The following is a 13,401-nucleotide window of genomic DNA, read 5'->3' as shown; positions in this document are numbered from 1 at the left end:
AACAGCTGCCCTGGGGATGAGGGGATCAAATTCTCCATCCTTGCCAACTCCTTTTAGTGATGGGCTGCTTGCCACTGCTGTGCTCCTAAAGCTCTCTTGCTCCCCCCTCCTCTCTTTCTCTTTCTCTTGAATGTGGTAGCTTGAGCTAGAACTAACCACCCTGAACATTTCTGGAGAGGAAGATGGGAAGGAGGCAGGAGGCATGGTTCACCAGCTGCTGTGTGCTGCATTGCCCATACAAAGTTGTGGGCTGGGGCTCCAGCTGTTGCTCAGTTTCTACCACTGCCTCTGCAACGTGCTCTAGACAAGGGGTGGTGAACATGTGACCCCATCATCTCATCATGCTGGCTGGGGCTGCAGCCCATCAACCTATGAAGGCCCATCCATGTTCTGTTGCTGTTTTTGTTACTTATTTCCTGCCCTTCACCATAAGGTCCCAGGGCAGGTTCCAGCAATTTAAATAAAATGTTAGCCAAACCTCATGTCCACAGCTGCATATTCAGTAAGCTTTTGGGTGAACTGCACATCCGGAGTGGGAGGATTACTAGCGGCATATTAATAGGGGGAGGGGGAGCTTGGATTTGGGGTGCGAGCAATTTGTTTTTTCTTTTCCCACTTGAGATGCTTGCTGTGGCTAGGGCCGGGTGATACGTCAATATAGATATATTTTCAAATCAGCTTGAAGTCTAGATAGTGAGACTGGTGTCAGGGAACTGACATCGGAGCCAGAAGTGGAGGCAAGGCTCCCAAGCGATGCCGGAGAAGGGCCCAGCAGGGAGAGAGGGAACTCATCAGCTGGGGAAGGAAATCAGCGTAACACCAGGGATAAAGGGGGGCAGATGGGGGAATCGGAGAGGGGGCTCCAGGACTCTTCGCCAGAGACCAGCGGGGAGAGCACAGGTCCTCACCCACCCTGCGCAGAAGACTTCCACGCAGGGAAAGTCGGCGTAGACTTGGCGTCAAAGAACGTCTTTGCTGGAAGAAGTTCAAGAAACGCCCACTGACGGATTCTGCTAGTGACTGAAACAGCCACGAAGTGAAGGGCTGTCCAGCCAGGAAAAGGTTTAACCAGGCAACCTAGCCAGGAGTGGTGGCAACTTACGCACGAGCAACCCCTTATAACCATTACAGCAATCCGTCAGTCACTGACGTTGCTTGTGCGCAGCGACAGGCAGGCAGAATAATGAGCCAAACCGGAGGACCCGGCGCAACGGAGCAAGCAGCTGGAGTGCAAAATCTGGTGGAGAGGAACCGAGATTTGGAACAGCATGTGGCTCTCCTGACGGCGCGGCTGGAGGAAAGGCGGGCTCAGGATGCACAGGTCAGACCCACCCCCGTCGCAAGGAAGGTACCGGGACTGGTACACAAGTTTGGGGGGAAGCCCCAGGACTATAACGCGTTCCGAACGGAAATAGAGTACGCTTTGAAACTGCAGCATAATGACTTGGCTGATGATGGTCAAAGGGTGGCCTATATTGTCGGGCATCTACAGGATGCGGCCCGGGAATGGATCAGGCCCCTAATGGCGACGCAAAATGCTGCCTTGAAGGACCTTAGGAAATTTTTTGGAGTGATGGATGCAATGTTTTCCAGTGAAGTGGAGCAAAATGTGACTCGACGGGAATTGATGGGGTGCAAGCAGGGGAGCCAATCAGTTAGAGACTACTGGTCGCGTTTTGCGATGCTGATCCACCGGCTCGGGTGGGATCTGGACTCTGAACCCATTCAAATGTTGTTTGAGGAGGGGTTGTCCCCAATGGTGAAGGACGAGCTTTCCCGCGCGCCCCGCCCGCAGTCGATGGATCAGCTGACCAAGGCTGTGCTTGCGATTGGAGTAAGACAGGAAGCGCGGGCTCAGGAGAAGCGCGAAGGGAGAGGGGAACGTTGCCATGACTACCGCATTCCTGAAATGCCGAGGCAGCCTTCCCAGCCAGCTGAGCCAATGGAAATAGATGGCGCGCGCGTGCGAGGTTTCAAACTCCAGTGAAGGTCGCAAGAAGGAGGGAAAGGATTGGAAAACCACCAAGAAGTGTTTCCTCTGCCAACGGCCAGGACATTTTGCCAGGGTCTGCCCTCAAATAAAGGCCTGGCAAGGGATGGTGGGAGCTGCTGGCTGTGAGGAGGAGGGGGAAAAGAGGCAGGCGCAGGGAAACGCCAACGCTTGGCTGCCAATCAGCGGGCACAGCAGCCAGGCCAGCAACCAATAGAAGTGCCCCAGCCAGACCCCCCCAAGGCAGCTATAGCCATAGAAGTGGTGCTAGAACTCCCGAATGGGCACCCAGTTAAGGTGAAGGGGCTGCTGGATTCAGGCAGCTCCTGCAATTTCTTCAGCAAAGACTTCGCTCTGGAGCACCAACTTCACCTGCTGCCCCTGGATTTTCCCTTGCAAGTGACCACCATCGATGGCAGGGAACTTCTGGGAGGGGAAGTGACGCACCAGACCCCACCAATGAGAATGAGGGTTTCCAAGCACACGGAGACCATTGCCTTTCACGTAGCCACACTGGGAATGAGCTGGCTGGCACTGCATGATCCAGTAGTGGCATGGCATCAGCGGACGGTCACCTTTGGGCCAGCTCACTGCTTGGAACACTGTCTGGGGGGGGGGGGAAACCCAAGGATGACCATGGCCAGGGTGGCTGGGATGGCGGTGGAGCCGAAAGGGGAGGTACCACCACAATATGCTGACCTGCAGGAGGTCTTCAGCGAGAAGGAGGTGGATAGACTACCCCCCCATAGGCCCTTTGACTGCCAAATCAACTTACTCCCAGGGGCTCAGCTGCCAGTGGGTAAGCTGTATGCCATGTCTGACCGGGAGATGCAGGAGTTGCGGCAATTTATTGACAAGAACCTGAAGAGAGGTTTCATAAGAGAATCAAAGGCGGTGGGGGGCAGTCCGGTGTTCTTTGTGGACAAAAAGGATACAAATCAGCCCAGATTAGTCGTAGATTACAGGGCCTTGAACCTTGTATCAGAACCCGTGACCTTCCCAATGCCCAGGATTGATGACATTTTAACACGGGTGAGGCAGGGGAAAATCTTTACCAAGCTGGACCTCAGGGGAGCGTACAATTTGATTAGGATGAGGGAGGGGGACAAATGGAAAACCACCATGTTCACCCCCCTGGGGGTCTTTGTGTACTTAGTTATGCCATTTGGATTACAGTCGGGCTCCGCCTGTTTTCAAGGTTTCATGCACCACGTGTTGGGGTCCCTGCTGTACAAGAACTGCGTAGCCTTTTTGGACGACGTCTTAATCTATTTGGACAATGAGAAGCAACATGTCAGAGACGTCAGGGAAGTGCTAAAGAGACTGCAGAAGCACCAGTTGTGGGTCAGGCTGGAAAAATGCCAATTTCACGCAAGAGAGGTCGAGTTTCTGGGGTACAAGTTGTCAGACGAGGGCCTACCTATGGACCCCAGCAAAGTGCAGGCGGTGCTGGAATGGAAGGCCCCCAAAACCCGGAAGGACGTGCAGAGGTTCCTAGGGTTCAGCAACTTCTACCGGAAGTTCATCAAGTACTTCGCCCACTTGACAGCGCCCATCACAGATTGTCTCAGTAGCAAAAAGAAGTTCGACTGGACAGAAGGGGCCCAGCAATCCTTTGAAAGACTGAAGAAGGCGTTCGCTTCGGAAGAGCAGCTCCTGCACGTGGATCTGGAGAAGCCCATGAGGCTGGAGACCGACGCGTCAGACCGAGCCATCGGAGCGGTACTTTTGCAGCCAGGGGCCCAGCAGGGCTGGAGGCTGTGCGCCTTTTTCTCGAGGAAGCTGAGCAAGTCGGAGCAAAACTACACGGTGTATGACCGCGAACTGCTTGCAATCTATGCAGCGTTTCGACAATGTAGACATCTGTTAATAGGGGCGCAACACAAGATCCAGGTTTGTACGGATCACAAGAACTTGGAATACTGGAGGACTGCGCGAGTACTCGACCAGAGACAGATTCGATGGGCACAGGAGTTCTCCAAGTTTTCCTTCGAGATCCGGTACGTGCCGGGAGAGGAAAACGTAAGAGCAGATGCTCTCTCCCGGAAGCCGGAGTACATGGAAGGAGAGGGAGCGCCGGAAGTCCGACACGTGTTCCCCGAGAACCGATGGGTGTGTGTGGGAATGTTGGTTGGGAAACGAGAACTGGCCGGGCTTACTAGAAACGACGAGTTCGCTCAAACTAAAATCAGGGAACTCCAGGACGGAAGGGAAAACCAGGGAGGGTTTGAGGAAAAGGAAGGGCTACTGTACTATAAGGGGGCACTGTACGTACCGGGGGAGACCTTGAGGGGAAGGGTACTCAAACAACTCCATGACAACCCAACAGCGGGGCACTTTGGTCAGCACAAAACCATGCTGCTTGTCACCAGGCAGTTCTGGTGGCCAAGGGTAAGGGAAGATGTACGGGAGTATGTACGGGGGTGCAACCGCTGCCAGAGGGCAAAGGGGGAGAGGGCTGCCCCCGCAGGGTTACTGGAACCCTTACCCACGCCGGGAAGACCCTGGGAGGTGGTGTCCATCGATTTTATGACAGATTTGCCCAAGTCAAGGGGGAAGACAGCAGTCATGGTGGTAGTCGATCTACTGACAAAAATGTGCCATTTCATAGCTTGCTCACATGCGGTGACGGCAGAGGAAACAGCCAGGTTGTTTGTGGATCACATCTTCAGGCTGCATGGGGCTCCCTCAAGGGTCATTTCAGATCGCGGGAAACAATTTACTTCAAGGTTCTGGAGGAAGCTCATGAGCTTGCTGCAGGTCGAGGTGGGCTTCTCGACGGCGAGACACCCGGAAACCAACGGGCAAGCAGAAAGAGCGAACAGTATACTCCAGCAATACCTACGCTGCTACGTCAGCGAGAGACAGAACGATTGGGTAGAGAAATTAGCTTTGGCTGAATTTGCGTACAATAACGCTGAACACGTGTCCACGGGAATGAGCCCGTTCATGGCCAATTATGGGTGTCACCCCAGGGCCTTCCCGGGGAGGGGGGAGGAAGGATGGAGCGTACCTGTGGCAGAGCAGTTTGTGGAAGAAATGGAGGCCTTGCACCAGCAACTTAAGATGAACTTGGAACGGGCCAAGGAAATTTACAAGAGGCAGGCAGACAAGCACCGTCGGGAAGGGGAGACCATATGGGTGGGAGACTGGGTGTGGTTGTCAACCCAAGGGTTACCTTTTAAGGGAGGGTGCAAGAAGTTGCGGCCAAGACGGCTGGGACATTTTGAGGTAACACAGCAGGTGAACCCCGTGGCATTCAAGCTCAAGTTGCCTGACAGCATGAAAATACACCTGGTGTTCCATAGGTCCCTACTCTCACCGTACAGGGAGGGGCGGGAATTCCCGGGGCGAGAGGGAGAAGTCACCACACACCTGCAGGTAGAGGAGAGGGAACACCACAACCAAGCCACGGAAATACTCGATTCAAGATGGCGAGGGCGCCAGGTGGAGTACTTGGTAGCTTGGGAGGGAGAACCCGAGTCAGAAAACACGTGGGTTCCCGCGGAGGCTATCAATGATGGGTATCTTATGGAGGAGTTCCACAGCCTGTTCCCAGGTAAACCTAAACCACTAGCGAGATTCTGGGAGGAGCAATTTGGAACCACAGATGATGAAGAAGATTTTGTGGGTTTTCCTGCCTCCGAAGAGGAGGGAGGAGAGGCATCAGAGGAAGAGGAATCGGACTGGGAGGGCCACCCCGCGGGAAGAGATCGGAGAGGGTGGGAAGCGGAGTTTGAATCCTCAGAGGATGGCGACAGCTCCTTCCGGGGATTCCCCGCATCGTCGGCCGAGGAAAGGGACGAAGTTGGGTCAAAAGGTCAGGCCGGGGGTGGAGGGGGTCCTGGGGGGGAGGTGAATGTCAGGGAACTGACATCGGAGCCAGAAGTGGAGGCAAGGTTCCCAAGCGATGCCGGAGAAGGGCCCAGCAGGGAGAGAGGGAACTCATCAGCTGGGGAAGGAAATCAGCGTAACACCAGGGATAAAGGGGGGCGGATGGGGGAACCGGAGAGGGGGCTCCAGGACTCTTCACCGGAGACCAGCGGGGAGAGCACAGGTCCTCCGCTTCCCACACCCACCCTGCACAGAAGACTTCCACGCAGGGAAAATAGGCGTAGACTTGGCGTCAAAGAACTTCTTTGCTGGAAGAAGTTCAAGAAACGCCCACTGACGGATTCTGCTAGCGACTGAAACAGCCACGAAGTGAAGGGCTGTCCAGCCAGGAAAAGGTTTAACCAGTCAACCTAGCCAGGAGTGGCGGCAACTTACGCACAAGCAACCCCATATAACCATTACAACTGGTTTCATAATTTCTGACCTGGCAATATATTGCGAATCATGGTGTGTGTGTGTACTATGCAAAAAACACCATGTGGGGGGAAACTGTGAAGCCAGACAATGCTTCTTTAGATTCCTTTTTTTTTTATAAGATATTTATTAGAATTTTCCATTTTATACAAACAAAGAAAAAATTAAAAAGAAAAAATAATAAAAACACATAAAGTTCATAACTTATTTTTCAATAACATATTTCCCTGACCTCCTCATGCCTCCCCTTCTTGTATTCCAGTTCAGATTGTTTATCCAGCAAATCCTTATCTCATAACATTACAGTTAAAAAACCCCTTATTTTCTATCCATCTTCTTAAATTATTGTAGCTTAAACTTTTACTTATATACAAAGAAAAAAGAACTATTTTTTCATATTCTTTTGTACCATTACAGCTAGAAACCACTTAATTTCAATCCAACATCACTCAACATTCATTAATATTACAGTATTTTTGTAAGTAGTCCTTGAATTTCTTCCATTCTTCTTCTGCCGACTCTTCTCCCTGGTCACGGATTTTGCCAGTCATTTCTGCCAATCCCATAAAGTCAATCAACTTCATCTGCCATTCTTCAAGAGTGGGTAAATCTTGCGTCTTCCAATACTTTGTGATGAGTATTCTTGCTGCTGTTGTAGCATACATAAAGAAAGTTCTATCCTTTTTTAACACCAATTGGCCGACCATGCCCAAGAGAAAGGCCTCTGGTTTCTTCACGAAGGTATATTTAAATACCTTTTTCAATTCATTATAAATCATTTCCCAGAAAGCCTTAATCCTAGGGCACGTCCACCAAAGGTGAAAAAATGTACCTTCATTTTCTTTACATTTCCAACATTTATTATCAGGCAAATGGTAAATTTTTGCAAGCTTGACTGGGGTCATGTACCACCTATATATCATTTTCATAATATTTTCTCTTAAGGCATTGCATGCCGTAAATTTCATACCTGTGGTCCACAACTGTTCCCAGTCAGCAAACATAATGTTATGTCCAACATCTTGTGCCCATTTAATCATAGCAGATTTAACCGTTTCATCCTGAGTATTCCATTTCAACAGCAAGTTATACATTCTTGATAGTATCTTAGTTTTGGGTTCTAACAGTTCTGTTTCTAGTTTGGATTTTTCCACCTGGAAGCCAATTTTCTTGTCCAAATTATAAGCCTCCATTATCTGAAAATAATGAAGCCAGTCTCGCACTTTATCTTTTAGTTTCTCAAAACTCTGCAATTTCAATTTGTCACCTTCTTGTTCCAAAATCTCCCAATATTTTGGCCATTTGGCCTCCATATTGAGCTTTTTCTGAGCCTTCGCTTCCATCGGTGATAACCACCTTGGGGTTTTATTTTCAAGTAAATCTTTATATCTTGTCCAGACATTAAACAATGCTCTTCTGACAATATGGTTTTTAAATGCTTTATGAGCTTTAACCTTGTCATACCACAGATATGCATGCCACCCAAAAACATTGTTAAAACCTTCTAGATCCAAAATGTCTGTGTTCTCAAGAAGTAGCCAATCTTTCAACCAGCAGAACGCTGCTGATTCATAATAAAGTTTAAAGTCTGGCAGGGCAAATCCACCCCTTTCTTTTGCATCGGTTAATATCTTAAATTTTATTCTTGGCTTCTTGCCCTGCCAGACAAATTTAGAAATGTCTTTCTGCCACTTCTTGAAACAGTCCATCTTGTCCACAATTTGCAATGTTTGAAACAAAAACAACATTCTAGGCAATACATTCATCTTTACAGCTGCAATTCGACCCAACAAGGAAAGCTTCAAATTTGTCCAAATTTCTAAATCTTTTTTCACTTCCGCCCAACATTTTTCATAATTATCTTTAAACAAATTCCCATTTTTTGCTGTCATATTAATCCCCAGGTATTTCACTTTCTTCACAACAGTTAGATCTGTTTCATTCTGAAACTTCCCTCTTTCAATCGGTGTTAAGTTTTTCTCTAAAACCTTAGTTTTTGACTTATTCAATTTAAATCCTGCCACTTGGCCAAATTCTTGAATTAGTTCTAAAACTCTTTTGGTACTAGATTCTGGCTCCTGTAACGTCAAAACTAGATCATCTGCAAATGCTCTCAGTTTATACTGTTTAGCTCCAACCTGTATACCTTTTGTCAGGGAACTGCCATCGGAAGAACAGGAAGGGAAAGGGCTCACAGAGGTTGGGAGAGACTTATCAGCTGAGGAGGGAACCAGCAGGGGGAGAGAAGGAGCTCCAAGGGAAAGTGAGTCGGAGGGATGGCTCAGAGACACTTCCAGCGAAAACAGTGGGGAGGTTTCAGGACCTCCTATAGGGACACCCACTCCTCGCCGGAAACTGTCGCGCCGAGAGTCCAGGAGGCGCATTTCCGTTAAGGAGCTTTTATGCTGGAGGAAATTCCATAAACGCCCACTGTCGGATTCTACCAGCGACTGACGGAGCCATGCTTAAGGGGCTCCGTTACAGACAGAGGTTTGTGGACTTAGCCAAACTCTGAGGGACTAAGAATTTCGCGCACAAGCAGCTCATCATCCCATCACAGCAATCCGACAGTCCCTGAAAGCAGCTTGTGCAGAGAGGCATCATGAGTAACCCAGCTGGAACCGGAGAAGCGGGAGGAGCTGGAGCGGGTCCAAGCCTGGAAGAAAGGTACCGGGTGTTGGAGGTCCAGCTAGCGCTGCAAACGGCGAGGCTCGAGGAGAGGAGGGCGCAGGATGCAGAAAAGGCAAAAGGCTCCCCACTGGCAAGAAAGATGCCAGGATTGGTGCAGAAGTTTGGGGGGGATCCCAGGAACTATCAAGCCTTTAGGACAGAGATGCAGTATGCTCTCAATCTGCAGTTTGACGACTTTCCAGACGAGGAATCGCGAGTGGCGTTTGTGGTTGGCCATCTCGAAGGGGGGGCGAGAGACTGGGTTAGACCCCTGATGGCAGGGAATAATGACGTCCTGAGGGACACGAGGAAGTTTTTTCGCGCCATGGACCTGATGTTTTCCAGCGACATTGAGCAGGGAGTGGTGCGCAGACAGTTGATGGCTTGTAAACAGGGGAGCCGATCTGTCCGTGAGTACTGCACTGAGTTTACCATGTTGATACATAAATTGGGGTGGGATCTATCGGCGGAACCCATTCAAATGCTTTTCGAAGAGGGACTTTCTTCGGCTGTGAAAGACGAACTTTCCCGGGCGCCCAGGGCGGAGTCTATGGACCAGCTGACCAAATCAGCGCTGACCATTGGAGCGCGCCAGGAGGCGAGAGCCTTGGAGAAGCGGGAAGGGAAAGGGGAGCGTTGGAGGGATTTCCGCATTCGAGAGATTCCGGAGCCAACCATCCCGCCAGGAGAGCCGATGGAAATTGGAACAGCGCGCGCGCGCGCAGTTTCAAATCCCAGTGAAGGGCGGAAGAAGGAGGGGAAGGGAGCACCCGAAGAGAGACATATCATCCCAGAGGACCGCTGAGTGTGTGGGGCGGCATTGGTGGGGCAAAGGGAACTGGTAGAGGGAACGGAGAATGATGAATACGCCCAGAATAAGCTCAGATGTCTAAGGAGAGAGGGTGAAAACCCCGGGGGTTTTGAAGAAAGAAACGGGGCATTGTATTACAAAGGGGCTATATATATACCCGAAGGGGAATTGAGAGGGAGAGTACTCAAACAGCTGCACGACAACCCCACAGCGGGGCATTTTGGGCAACACAAGACCATGTGGTTGGTTACCAGGGAATTTTGGTGGCCCAAGGTGAGGGAAGATGTACGGGAATATGTAAGAGGGTGTGACCAATGCCAGCGAGCCAAAGGAGAAAGGCGGGCGCCGGCGGGGTTATTAGAACCGTTACCCACACCAGAACGACCATGGGAGGCGGTATCGATAGATTTTATGACTGATCTGCCGAAATCCAAGGGCAAAACCGCCATTCTGGTCGTAGTAGACCTGTTAACTAAGATGGGCCACTTTGTAGCATGCTCACATGCAGTCACAGCGGAAGAGACAGCGAAATTGTTTGTAGAACATATCTTTAGGCTGCATGGCGCCCCCTTGAGGGTGGTCTCAGACAGAGGTAAACAATTCACGTCCAGGTTCTGGAGGAAGCTCATGAGCTTACTGCACGTAGAGGTCAATTTTTCGACTGCCCGGCACCCAGAAACCAACGGGCAGGCGGAAAGAGCAAACGGTATCCTCCAACAATACCTGAGGTGTTATGTCAATGACAGAGAGAACGATTGGGTCGAAAAGTTGGCGCTGGCGGAATTTGCCTACAATAATGCGGAGAATGTGTCCACCGGGATGAGCCCCGTTTTGGCTAATTATGGGTGCCACCCCAGGGCATTTCCAGGGGGAGGAGGGGAGAGATGGAGCGTCCCGGCCGCCGAACATTTTGTAGAAGAAATGGAAGCGATCCATCGTCAACTCCAACTCAACTTAGAAAGGGCCAAAGAAGAATATAAGAGGCAGGCAGACAAGAACAGAAGGGAAGGTGAAACCATAAGGGTGGGGGATCAGGTGTGGCTGTCAACCCAAGGGTTGCCGTTCAAGGGGGGTTGCAAGAAATTGAGACCCAAAAGATTGGGACCATTTGAGGTCATTCAACAGGTCAACCCAGTGGCTTTCAGACTCCGGTTACCGAACCACATAAAACTGCACCCAGTGTTCCACAGGTCATTATTGTCACCGTATAGGGGGGGAAGTGAAGGGGTTTCCACACGGGGACCAGTCTTAGAAGAGAGGGAAAGCAGCAACCAAGTGGCGGAAATCATCGACTCCAGGTGGAAGGGTAATCAGGTGGAGTATTTGGTAGCGTGGGAAGGGGAACCGGAGTCAGAAAACACCTGGGTGACGGCAGAGGAGGTCAAGGACGAGATCTTGATCGAAACGTTTCATCAAAGGTTCCCTAGGAAGCCTCAGTCAGTAGCGAGGTTCCGGAGGGAGTACTTTGGCACCACCGACGAGGAGGAGGAACTGGAAGGATTTACGGAATCGGAGTTGGAAGAAGGAATAGACTCCGATGAGGAGGAGTACTTAGAAACCAGAAACAGCAACCGGTGGAGGGAAATGTTCGAGACTTCGGAAGAGGAGGGAGGTTCTTTCAGGGGTTTTGCTCCCTCGCCGCCCGCAGAGGAAGGGAGGGGAGGGGGTGAAGGGGGCCCTGGAGGGGAGGTGGATGTCAGGGAACTGCCATCGGAAGAACAGGAAGGGAAAGGGCTCACAGAGGTTGGGAGAGACTTATCAGCTGAGGAGGGAACCAGCAGGGGGAGAGAAGGAGCTCCAAGGGAAAGTGAGTCGGAGGGATGGCTCAGAGACACTTCCAGCGAAAACAGTGGGGAGGTTTCAGGACCTCCTATAGGGACACCCACTCCTCGCCGGAAACTGTCGCGCCGAGAGTCCAGGAGGCGCGTTTCCGTTAAGGAGCTTTTATGCTGGAGGAAATTCCGTAAACGCCCACTGTCGGATTCTACCAGCGACTGACGGAGCCATGCTTAAGGGGCTCCGTTACAGACAGAGGTTTGTGGACTTAGCCAAACTCTGAGGGACTAAGAATTTCGCGCACAAGCAGCTCATCATCCCATCACACCTTTAACCAACCGGTCCCTTCTAATCATGTTCAGCAGGACCTACAGGACCGAAATAAAGAGCAATGGGGAAATTGGGCATCCCTGTCGTGTCCCTTTCTCTATCTTAAATTCTTCCGTCACCACATTATTTACAATTAGTTTAGCCTTTTGTTCAGAATATATTGCACCTATACCATTTTCAAAACCTTGGCCTACCCAATGCTTCTTTAGATTCCTGCAGCCCCTGTGGACTCTGCCGGTTCAGCTTTCCCCTGCCCTCCTGCAGGGGGCAGCAGAAATCACAATGCGGGGAAAACCCTGAAGCCAGCCAATGCCTCTACATAGCTCCATCTTATTTCAGACATTGTGATATATTGGTGTATTGCAATGTTTAGCTAGTGATATATCACCGTGTTGAAAGCCAGCTATCGCCCAGCCCTAGTTGTGGCCTCAGAGGGCAAGACTTGTCCACCCAGCTGGAGCAAGGAAAGAATGCATACAGGCACACATTCTGTCAGGCTCTCATGCCAGTCCCCCTTGTCATTGGACCTCCAGGAGAAGCAGTTTCTGGATATCGTACCCCAGGATGGTGATGACTCCACTGAGCGGCCAAGGAGATCTGGCTTTTGGTGGACCACCTCTTCAAGAATGCCTGCCACCAGGTGAGCTGAGGGGGACGGTACCATTGAAAGGATGGGTGTGGGCTGGAATCCAGTACCAGTTTTGGGGTGTGCAGGTTGCAAACGTCCCAATTGATTTATATCTTAGCTACCGACTCGCTCTTACAAACTCCTGCTGTGAGTATAGTGGCACCTTGGTGGAGTGGCAGCGGGTGGGACATCCAGCATACGGTATTCCTTAGAGCGGCTCAGAAGAACCCAAGTGTTCCCAACCATTTTCTGTCTCTCCCTAGCAAAGCGGCTCTCTGAGACTTGCCACTAGAAGACACGGGAAATGATTTCACTCTCCCATTGCCCCAAATCAGGAGAAGGGTAGTAGGAATGCTATTGTGGAAAGCAGGCGGGATACAATTCTCAGCCCTTGCGCCAGCTCTCTTGATGATGGGCTTCTCTCCATTGTGGCATTCCTCGACCTCACATTATGCACCCCAGGGCTGGATTGTTCTTCATGCTATCCAGGATGTACCTCATCCCTTCCGAACGCATGAGTGATACTCTACTTCAGGAGGACCTCTTCCAGACCCCGGGGACGCAGGACGAGCTGCAGGAGATAACTGAGTGCCTGGACACCAGCATTCCCGAGACGATCCGTATCCTCTTTGGGGGACATTGTTGGGGAGCAGGGCTGCTTGGTGGTTTTCTTTCGCTCTTGGCTGGAGTGGACCTCACTTTTACATACCTGGTGGCTTAGGTTCCTAGGCCAGCCCATCCTTAAGGCTCTGGGACACAGCACAATGAAATGCCCACAATCAAGTCCAGTCATGCATCCAAACAGCTTCACAGCTTTAACCCCCATTTGAAAACATCAGCCTGGCTAGATAGAGCAGAGGTGGGGAACCTTGACAGGCCCCCAGGCCC

The 13,401-nt window shown here is 50.9% G+C and overlaps 1 pseudogene across 1 annotated transcript in view; it reads left to right on the top strand.

The window, feature by feature from the left end:
- Positions 1-13,401, top strand: part of LOC310753811 (inositol polyphosphate 5-phosphatase OCRL-like) — an 863,084-nt pseudogene that overhangs the window by 25,123 nt on the left and 824,560 nt on the right. Inside the window, exons 12-13 of the transcript in view lie at positions 12,340-12,525; positions 13,049-13,133. The product of the transcript in view is annotated as an inositol polyphosphate 5-phosphatase OCRL-like (transcript). The remainder of the gene's footprint in view (positions 1-12,339; positions 12,526-13,048; positions 13,134-13,401) is intronic.

This window comes from Podarcis filfolensis (genome assembly GCF_964270895.1).
Source record: "Podarcis filfolensis genome assembly, chromosome: W".
Lineage (NCBI taxonomy): Eukaryota > Metazoa > Chordata > Lepidosauria > Squamata > Lacertidae > Podarcis > Podarcis filfolensis.
The sequence above is the reverse complement of the archived record's forward strand: the minus strand, read 5'-3'. Positions and strand labels throughout refer to the sequence as shown.